This window comes from Podarcis melisellensis (assembly GCF_964234715.1).
Source record: "Podarcis melisellensis genome assembly, chromosome: 1".
Lineage (NCBI taxonomy): Eukaryota > Metazoa > Chordata > Lepidosauria > Squamata > Lacertidae > Podarcis > Podarcis melisellensis.
The window spans coordinates 50,718,627-50,728,939 of record NC_138528.1 but is presented as its reverse complement, the minus strand read 5'-3'; the positions used below and the strand labels follow the sequence as shown (position 1 = coordinate 50,728,939).

At 44.4% G+C, this 10,313-nt stretch overlaps 1 protein-coding gene across 1 annotated transcript in view; it reads left to right on the top strand.

The window, feature by feature from the left end:
- The first annotated feature begins 7,832 nt into the window (after positions 1-7,832).
- The window catches only part of SLC35C1 (solute carrier family 35 member C1), a 21,800-nt gene continuing 19,319 nt past the window's right edge, over positions 7,833-10,313 (top strand). Inside the window, exon 1 of the mRNA XM_081906085.1 lies at positions 7,833-7,928. The gene's annotated coding sequence lies outside the window, so the exon portion shown is untranslated. The remainder of the gene's footprint in view (positions 7,929-10,313) is intronic.

Here is a 10,313-nt window from a genome sequence, read left to right as displayed (position 1 = left end):
GATGGGGATAGAGATATTTGATCCAACTCACATTTAAAGGTGAACCTACAGTAACTAAAACAAAAAAAATTCCTTCCAGTAGCACCTTAAAGACCAACTAAGTCAGTTCTTGGTATGAGCTTTCGTGTGCATGCACACTTCTTCAGATACACTGAAACAGAAGTTTCCAGACCCTTCTATATAGACCCTTCTATATAGACCCTTCTAATTCACAGTTTCTGAAACAATACAGAAACCAAAACACAACCACCCTTCAAAATTTTATCAATGTTTTCCAACTCTAGGGTAAAGTGTGCATAAAAATACACGTATTAGAGAAAGTAACATACAAAGATGTGATAAATCAGGGGAAATAGCCTTGCAAAAATGTGTATATTAGACAAAATTGCATATAAGCAACTGCGTATTAGGAAAGGTTCACACTAAATTGCTGATGAATTTTCATGAGGACATTACAAAAAATTCCATGCTGATGTGGAAATGTAGAGGACCAAACCTAAGATCAGAAAAATGAGAAATTGACAGATTTGCCCATCCCTAATTATGGGCCCAGAATGTGAGCATGTGCAGTAATAGGTGGGGGGATTCAACATTGCGCTAAAACAAATGCCTGCAGGGCTTTCTGGCAGACAGGCTGGCTGGAACTCAAAACCCTACCCCACAAAGCCCTGGCCTTTCTGCCACATTCTCAATGTGCATCTGCCTGTCAGGCTGACATTACTGCATTGACTTTCACTGGCACACACCTTTCCAAATCCCCACCTCTTTGAGAGTGTGAGGCGATAGGGAGGGAGAGTTGGAAAAGAAGGAACAAACCATCCCTTTTCTCACCCTCTCCCACATTTCTCACCACCACCGTTCGGCTGGGAGCTGCAATCACACACTGTTGGCTCTGGAAACACAAAGCCATCAATCCCTGTTAGGCAGCGTTGAGCCTTGTCACACAGTTCAGAACACAGGCTGAATGCTAAACCTGGAGAAGTTTGGAGTGAATCCCCTATGAATCAGACCTTTTCTAGACCTGATTCTTAAACCACATAGTGGTACACCTAGGAGCTCTCTCGTTCTGTGTGGCTCATTTGTGCCATAAATTATATAATGAACATCTGATGCAGACTCTGGATCACCTGCAGACTTCACCTCTGGTCTGGTGCTGCTGCTGCCAAATACCACATCAGTCTAGAAAAAGACCATGCTCATTCACGACTTGATAGCGGATGAAGGGGCTATCTTGGCATGCATTGCCAAGACTTGAATGGGTGAGTTGGGTTGACCTGACCAAAGTCAGCTGTGCCCATCTAGGTACTAGGCTAATCAGGGGTGGGATTACTAATCAGGGGTGTGGATTACTATTGCCCATAGAAGACCATCTTCTTTACAGAAAAACTCATAATCCTGGGATGGGCACCTGCACCTGATTTGGGGCCAGAGAGACAGATTGGGAATGCTGCTGGTGTATGAACAGCCCTGTTGCCCAGCAGCATCCGTGATTGAACTGACTCTGGTGGTCTCTAGTAAGGCGTTAGAGGACCCCCAGTTGCTACCTCAGTGTGACTTCAACATCCATGTGGAGACTGGACCAGCACAGGACTTCATGGCCTCCATGAAAACCACAGCGAGTGTCTCAGATGGTCACTGGTCCAACACACTAAGCAGGCATATGCTTGATGTCGTCTTTACCCCCAAGTGATATGAGGGATGAACTAAAGGTAAGGTAAAGGTAAAGGGATCCCTGACCATTAGGTCCAGTCGTGACCGACTCTGGGGTTGCACGCTCATCTCGCTCCATAGGCCGAGGGAGCCGGCATTTGTCTGCAGACAGCTTCCGGTGAGGCAAGGAAGAAGGGCTACCCTTATGCTATCCATATAATCGGTTATCAGTAATCAATATATTTATATATGCTCACACATAATCAGGGCTTACAGTATTTTATAATCCATTTTGAATCAAAGGGAAGCCGTGCCTTAGCTAACTGCATACTGCTTGAAACAGCAAAATTAGGAGCCGACCTTTCCCCTACAAACATCCGTGTACCCTGGACAAGGGGAAGACGTGAATCAGAGATTCAGGTACAAAATCCCCTCAGATACAGGCTAAATTAATCCACAGAACAGGGAGAGCAAAACCACAAAATCTCCAAACTCCCTGTCCTGTCATAACTAGGGGAGAAGTTAGACAGAGCATCACTGCAAGCATCAGAAAGCAGAACTAGAACTCCATGCTTGACCAGTGCTTGACCAGGAGCTGGTAGCATGGCAAGAAGCTTGCTAATTGGCTAATTTTCACTGACAATATCGTGACTGCCTCATGGTTGTCTCATGATCTATGATTTGCTGTGATCTGCTCAGGTATACCTCTGCATTTCTGTCAATCGGGGTCCCAGTTCCTTTTGGAAGAGATTCCAAACTGGGTCCTTATTGCCTGGCAATAAATTTCACCTTCTTATTCTCCATTGCTGAGTCTGTCTGATCCTTATTTAACACCAAGCGAGTACCTGCTTACGTTCACGTGCTTTACCGGGTCATGTGGCCAGCATGACTAAGCCGCTTCTGGCGAACCAGAGCAGCACACAGAAATGCCGTTTACCTTCCCACCGGAGCGGTACCTATTTATCTACTTGCACTTTGACATGCTTCTGAACTGCTAGGTTGGCAGGAGCAGGGACCGAGCAATGGGAGCTCACCCCATCACAGGGATTCGAACCGCCGACCTTCTGATCAGCAAATCCTAGGCTCTGTGGTTTAACCCACAGCACGTCCCCTGAACTAAAGGTAGGGGTCTGCAAAACACTCCCTTGTCATAACTGAACCATTACCTGAAGTTTATACTAGTACCAGCAATTCCCTCTTGCAAGGTCTGTTCAGATAGCCCGCCCTCAGAGACAGATGGAACCTGATGGTTCAAAGTGCATACAAAAATGTATTAATTAGGAGAATTTCACACTAAATCGCTGGTGAATTTTTAGGTATTTTTTTAAAAAGCAGATTGCTATAGAAATGTGGACAGCTGAAATTAAGACTGGAAAAATGATAAAACTGAGAGAACCAAAACTGACTGATCCATCCCTACTGAGGGGTAAACTACAGTTCCCAGGATACTTTGCAGGAAGCAATGTGCTTTAAATGTTCAGTGTGTACACAGCCTATATCTCTAATAGTTGAGTTGTGACTACTCAGAGTTCATGATTGCCTTGTTGTCAATTTCCAAAGAGGAGAGTCCTGCAGTCATGAAAGCAGGCGCTAAGGAGTAGGTCAAAACTTATCCTGGAGATCATAGGCATATAAGCTTTAGTTCCTTATAAAGTTGATAGATTGAGCTTCGTGCTTTGAACTTTCATGCAAATAAGGAACTGGGAACTTCCAACATCATAATTGTATTCCTGTTTTTCAGAGAAAATATTTGGAAAGGTATTCTGTAGGTATTCTGTATGTTAATTACCCAGGCTATTAGGAGTCGACAAGTTCTGTTGCCTGAAGTGGAATGTCATCTTGAATGCTTCCCATAACAGCATAGGCTCAATCTGTACCTGTTTAATAAATGTGGTACTTATTTCCTAGTGTGTGAACTAGCTGCTGCTAAGTGCTTAATTTGTTCTTAACACTAGTTCATGCCCTTCAGATACAGACGTTTGGGAGGTAAAACACCAGCTTTCAAAAGATCTTACAGTCTTCCTAAAAGCATGAGGAGTAAAAATGTCATTACTGAGGCAGCCAAGTTTAAATCTCTCCCATAAGTGGAGCATGCCCGAACCATCATGATCCTGTTAGAAAACCTGTCCTTGCCCAGCCAAAATGAGAATTGCTCCATCTGCATCACAAGCTCTTGTCTGAGCATTATATCCCTTATCTGCGCCCAGAAAAGCCCACATCATCATACTAGAGATATGGTAAACGTCATAGTGGTGAGGTTGGGGAAACCCTTCGAGCACTGTTGGTGCCACCTAGAGGAGAGAAAAAATAGTGACCAAAATCAATTTTAATGGCCCAACCAGACACTATATACCAGGGGTCAGCAATCTTTTTCAGCAGGGGGCCAGTCCACTGTCCCTCAGACCTTGCGAGGAGCCAGACTATATTTTGAAGGGGAAAAATGAACGAATTCATATGCCCCACAAATAACCCAGAGATTCGTTTTAAATAAAAGGACACATTCTACTCATGTAAAAACACGCTGATTCCCAGACTATCCGTGGGCCAGATTTGGAAGGCGATTGGGCCACATCCGACCCCCAGGCCTTAGTTTGCCTACCTATGCTATATACTTTTGGATTACTCACTCATTTGAATGTCCTAAGTGGGGAAGCAAAGCGTTAGCAATTCTGGTCCGTGTATTTTATAAATATCTGCAAAGGTAAATATATCTGCAAACATATGCTGTTGGGAAGATCTGCAGGAAGGGAAGGGTTGTTAAAGACTTTTCCTACCCACCAGAAATGCAGCCTATACAGCAGGAAACTGAAGCAGCTTTATTAAATTGGAACCCCAAAATTTGGGCTCCCTTCCAAACCAATGGGGATCCCAAATTTTGGGGTTCCTTTTTAATAAAGCTAACTGCAGCAGCAAGGCAAGGAGAAGACCTCATAACCCCAAACCCTGCTCAGCTATTAAGCACACTGTGGAGCCAATAGTTCGACCTTTCAGATTGTGATGGCCACATGCACCCTACTCATGGTGCTCCACAGTCTGTGACAAACAGGGCCTCTGACCATTGACCACAAGCCATTTTATACACCTTAGCCCCACTTCAGGCAATTTCTGGTGTTCAGCAGCAGGTGTAGCCACCCAACAACTGCAAAGCTGCCTGGGAAGGAAGTGATGTGTCGGGTGCTTAACAGGCTACAGCAGCTAGTGGAGTGTGGACACATAAACAGCATCCTGACAGCAGCCCCACTGCAGCTGGCCAGGGTGGGGCACAACAGCAGAAAAGTCAGGATGCTGCAGGTGCACCAGTGGGAATGCCACCCTGGAGAGCCAGTGTGGTGTAGTGGTTAAGAGCGGTAGTCTCGTAATCTGGTGAAATGGGTTCGCTTCCCCGCTCCTCCACATGCAGCTGCTGGGTGACCTTGGGCCAGTCACACTTATTTGAAGTCTCTCAGCCCCACTCACCTCACAGAGTGTTTGTTGTGGGGGAGGAAGGGAAAGGAGAATGTTAGCCGCTTTGAGACTCCTTCAGGTAGTGATAAAGTGGGATAGCAAATCCAAACTCTTCTTCTTCTTCTGACCTCGTCCCGGTCTTCTGAGCTCGGCAGCATCCCAGTAAGCAGCAGCTCTGCCAACGGCTCCTAAGACCAAAAAAACTTCCCATTCATTACCACAGTAAATCACTACATCTGCCATGTTACAGTAGGCCTATGTTATCATCACTAAGTTACATATCGCTGGGAGGGACAGTAAACAGGGCTTGCCCAAGCTACTTTGCTCCCTGAAGCAAAGACAAAATGGCACCCATTTCCACTCCAGGTACAGAAGCTGACTGGGCTGGCAGTTGAAACTTATTTTAACACTGGTGCCAGGATGGCATCCACTACCAAACCTGAGGTTAGCAGGCTGGCCACTCCCCAGCCCTCAGCAGCTGCTTCTTGAGGCAGGCTGACTTCTTTATTTTATTTCACAGCATTTAATATACCACTTGACTGCAAAAAACAACAACACCCACCTCGAAACAGTTTACTAATAGTAGGGCCAGCCCTGATGCTGGCACCCAGAGATGGTGACTTCCTTAAGCCCATGGGTCAGATGAAGTTTGAACGAAGAACTTCTCCTCTTAACCACTGTGTTAACACCCAATTCTGAATGCTTCAAAGCAAGAGAAGTTGCCCCTTCCACACACACAATTTCTCCAGATGACCAAGTCTTAAAAACTCATTTTGAAGGCTGCATTAAGGAAGAGGGATATCATATATCAGGAGTGACAGATCCAATCTATAAATTAACATGCTCAGCCTGAGGAGAGTGGAGGCAAAGATCTATCAATTTCCATCTAGGAGGCTGGCTTTTGTGCACAAATGTGGCCAATTCCCCAGGGAGAGTCTAGAAGGTCTGAAGTGGAAGTGTTCTGAGGTCATAACAAGTGCCAGAAAAATTAAAGAAATGAGTCCCGAAAAGTATCTCACTTTTCACAGGTTGCTATCATAGGCAAGAAGTCATCCATTGAAGCCTCACTCCAGGGTAGGCTGTTTTCTCAGGCTCTCCCATTACAGGCAAGTTAACCCTTAACATGCCGTGGACTGCAAAAACAACTTATTTTCTTCCTCCTGCCACCATCTGACTAAACAGATGTTGCTGGTTTTTGAAGCGCCATGAAAACATGCAAACCCTGCTTTTCACGAAAACCAGTTATGGTGTAGATCCAAACCACACATTTAAAGCGCATCCAACACACATTTAAAGCATATGACTTCCCTCAAAGAAGGGAACTGAAGTTTCCCCTCACAGAGCTGTAATTCCCAGCACCCTTAACAAACTACAGTTTCTGAAGACTTTTGAGCTGAGAACTTTCCCAGTCTGCATTTGTACTGGAATTTTTAAGACACTTTGTTACTTGTCTGCCTCCCAGGGCTCATTTGGAAGGAGGGGCGGGATATAGATTTAATAAACATCTAACTAAGTAAATAATAAAATAGAACAAGTGGGACCTGCAGTCCAGGCAAGGGATTTTTCCATGTCATCTCAAACCCACCTCCCTTCCAGGATACTTTCTATAGACTGCTAGGGGTTTGGAGCAGGCAAATTCTACCGTTTTCTTCCCTCGCCCCCATCTCCTATCCTGAAGTGACGCCAACGTTTTCTGTGCAAAATTGGCAGGCCCTTGTGAGGAGGCCATTTGGTGCTTTGTTTTAAAATCCTTTTAATTTACAAGTATGCATACTTAGGACGCACCCCCACTGCCAAAGTTTTTAAGGAACCACTACCTTATTTTTTTGGGGGGGTGTCCTCCATTTTGCTTCCAAACTGATAGGCAATCACCCTCCCAAGTTTGCTATTTAGAAGGAACGACAGGGGAAAGAGCAGGCGCTCCTGAGCCTCCCTAATCTAATCTAGGCAGGAGCCAGAACATTTACTCCCATTGCTACTGATAGTAAAGGATTGCCAGGTAACCACAAGTCTCCGTTCTAAACACACTCCAAGTGTGTTTGTGGCACTCTAAGTGACTCTGTGCCGGCGCTTGCAGCAAATCACTTTGCTCAGCCTCTTGCCGGCTCCGCATACCCTTTATGCTACCCTGCCTCCGAAAACTCTCAGAGCCGCACAGGCTGTGGGGAATCATTTCATCCGAGGGAAACTGAAATGAAATCATCAGGGGACACTGATAGTGGAGCCAGGAAGCCTGTTATAGGCCTCATAAATAAAAGCCGGTAGAGGCTGCAGGCACTGTAAGGCTTTATAGGCCCATAAAGCACCCCAGGCTGCCACTGAGGCTGGAGGGGAGGGGTGGGAAATCTAATTTCACAGGATTTAAAGCAGGTGAGAGAGATATAAATGTGTGTTTTTAATAGTAATTAATGCCACTATTCAGGAACACTTAGGCCTCGGGTTTTCGAGAGCTTCCAAGGGCTTGGGTGATAAATCATGAGGCAGCAACCTGCCCACAGAACTCGAACTCGGGGGTTTTTTTTTGCTTGCTGTCTTGCTTGGCATAGAACTGCACTTCCTTTGGGATGGTTCTCAGCATGATTCTGGGTTTAATGGGAGGCAGGACACTCACCTCTCATATTGGCTGTCTCTCCTCTTTTTTTTTTATCAACGTAGGAATACCTGCTGGTCACTTTTGCTGCAGCCTCTTGTACAGCAAAGGAAATTAAGTGGCAAAGAAAATGTCTCCCGGGTGAAAGATTGCAAGGTTCCCTAAACAAAGCCTATTATTACCTTCTCTTCCATCTCAGCTTTCCTGAACTACTCCTGTCTGTGCCAGCAAAGGGGTGGACAAGGTAAGAACAGACTTGCAGACAGAAACAACACAGGTGCAGATTATACAAAGATGTTTCCCATTTATCTTGTTTTGTGTTTGGATCATCATATCTGATGACTTGTGAAACTAAGAAACTGACCATTCCCAAATAGTCATTGATCAATCTGATTTTACCAAAACTAATTCACATGGCCCTTTGAGTCTGTAGTGGTAACTTTAGTTTTTGCCATCCTATTAGTGACTCTGTGCTCCCTGCCTCTGGCAGAGCTGGGTATAGTGAATCTTCTAGCCCTTTTATCCCAAACCTCCCTGTTCTATCCCTATCATGATCTATCCCAGGGCCGGCCCACCCATGAGGCAAAGAGAAGTGACTGACTCGGGTGACAGGGTTCCGGTGTCAATCTTCCTTTCCCCACCTTGCTCCTGATGCTCTCCTCTCAGACGTTCTTCCCTGGCAGGGAGGGGGGCACCATCTTGAGGTCCACCTTAGGTGTCAAACTTTCTTGGATCGGCCCTGATCTACCCTCATCTCATCTTCCTTCTAATTACTCTGTTCCCTTCTCTGTTCTCCAAACCTGGTTTCACACATTTCCATCACCATCCTGGCTATAGATTACTAATTATTCTGAAGACTAAATAGCAGCATCTCTGCCAGTGATAAAGAAAGCAGAATTGGTGGGTGGTGATGGAAAGTAGTTCAAATTAAACAGTGACACTTGTAACAAAACATGGCAGCGTGGAGTGCTCCTGTTCAGGGGCCCAGCCAGCATCTAACATGCTGTTTTTCCAAGATATTCCATTCCAATCACCTCCCATCCTCTTAGGGATGGGCAACTTCAGTTTCTCATTTTCCCAGTCTTAAATTCAGTCTACAATAAATAAATAAAAAGTCCTTGTGAAAACTCATCAGCATTTTAATGTGACATTCTGCCAATGTGCCACGTTTTTGTATGCAGTTGTACCTAATACACCTATTTTTGCAAAACAATGTTACCTAATATAACACTTTTGTATGCTGGCTTCGCTAATATGGACATTTATAGGCAAACTTTAGTACAGTGGTACCTCGGGTTAAGTACTTAATTCGTTCCTGAGGTCCGTTCTTAACCTGAAACTGTTCTTAACCTGAAGCACCACTTTAGCTAATGGGGCCTCCCGCTGCTGCAGAAGCACAATTTATGTTCTCATCCTGAAGCAAAGTTCTTAACCTGAGGTACTATTTCTGAGTTAGCGGATGTAACCTGAAGCGTATGTAACCCAAGGTACCACTGTATATGCATTTTTGTACACAAAATTGGGAGAAGTGCAAATTTCAAAGGATGGTGTTTCAGTTCATGTATTTTTTTTCATAAAGTGTAGATTAGGAAAATTCACTTTTTAAATCTGAAGTGAACAAGTATTCTACCTCATCCCTGCTATTGTCCTCTTTGACAACCTGATCCATGCCTGTCTCTGTACAGTATCTTTCAGGGGTGTTGTTTTTCATCACTAAAGCATGGCTGTTTCCTGAAGCCAGACCTTCTTCAAAGTCGTGCAACTTGTATGCAGACTTGTATCAGTTTTCAGATGTGCCACATAAACTACCAGGTACATTTGCTTAAAATCAGCAATGAATCCCTGTAAGCTCCTGACATAATTTGGCCCGTGTCCTACCAGATTGAAAATGAGTTCGTTTCCCATGCATAGAATGCTGCAAAAGGGGCTTTGATAGCTCAGGTTCAACCTCAATAATCGCCATGATTAGATATATGAAAATACAATAGGAGCAGATGCAATCACAGTTTTCAGGGCATGATTGTATTTCCCCCCTTTTATCATTATTTAAATTTCACATAATAGTGTTTATTCAGCCACAATGCTCTTCATGATGAGAAATAAAATACTCAAAAGCTGGAAGAATGCATAATTGGACAACTGTGACTGAGTGAGTGAGTAACTGTTTGTGTTTTAAACAAGGAAAGCAGCCATGGAGGAGGATGGTTGAAACCAGGAGCCATAACCATGTACAAGAGTAGCCCAACCATCTTGCAGAGGCTAGGGAATGACTTGAGTACTGGAACATTATTAGGGAGCTAGTGTCTTGATATGTTATATGGTGCTAAATAAAGTGGCATAGGTTGGCTCCATAGCAAATTAAAGTGAACATGTGCTGTGTGGACATGCCTTCTGGTTCAAATTCCTACATAGCTGGGGACTTTGGCATCTCACTGTCCCACCCTAAATTCCTCAACAATAATAACCTATATTTTAAGATTATTATGAGACCATGAGATTATTATGAACAAAAAGGAGATCAAATTAATGAAGTGCACTCAGTGATAGCTTCCACCTCTGATATTAATCTGGAGGGCTGAATCCCATACCTCCTACTGCGTAGTTCTTGCAGTGCACATATATTGATTTT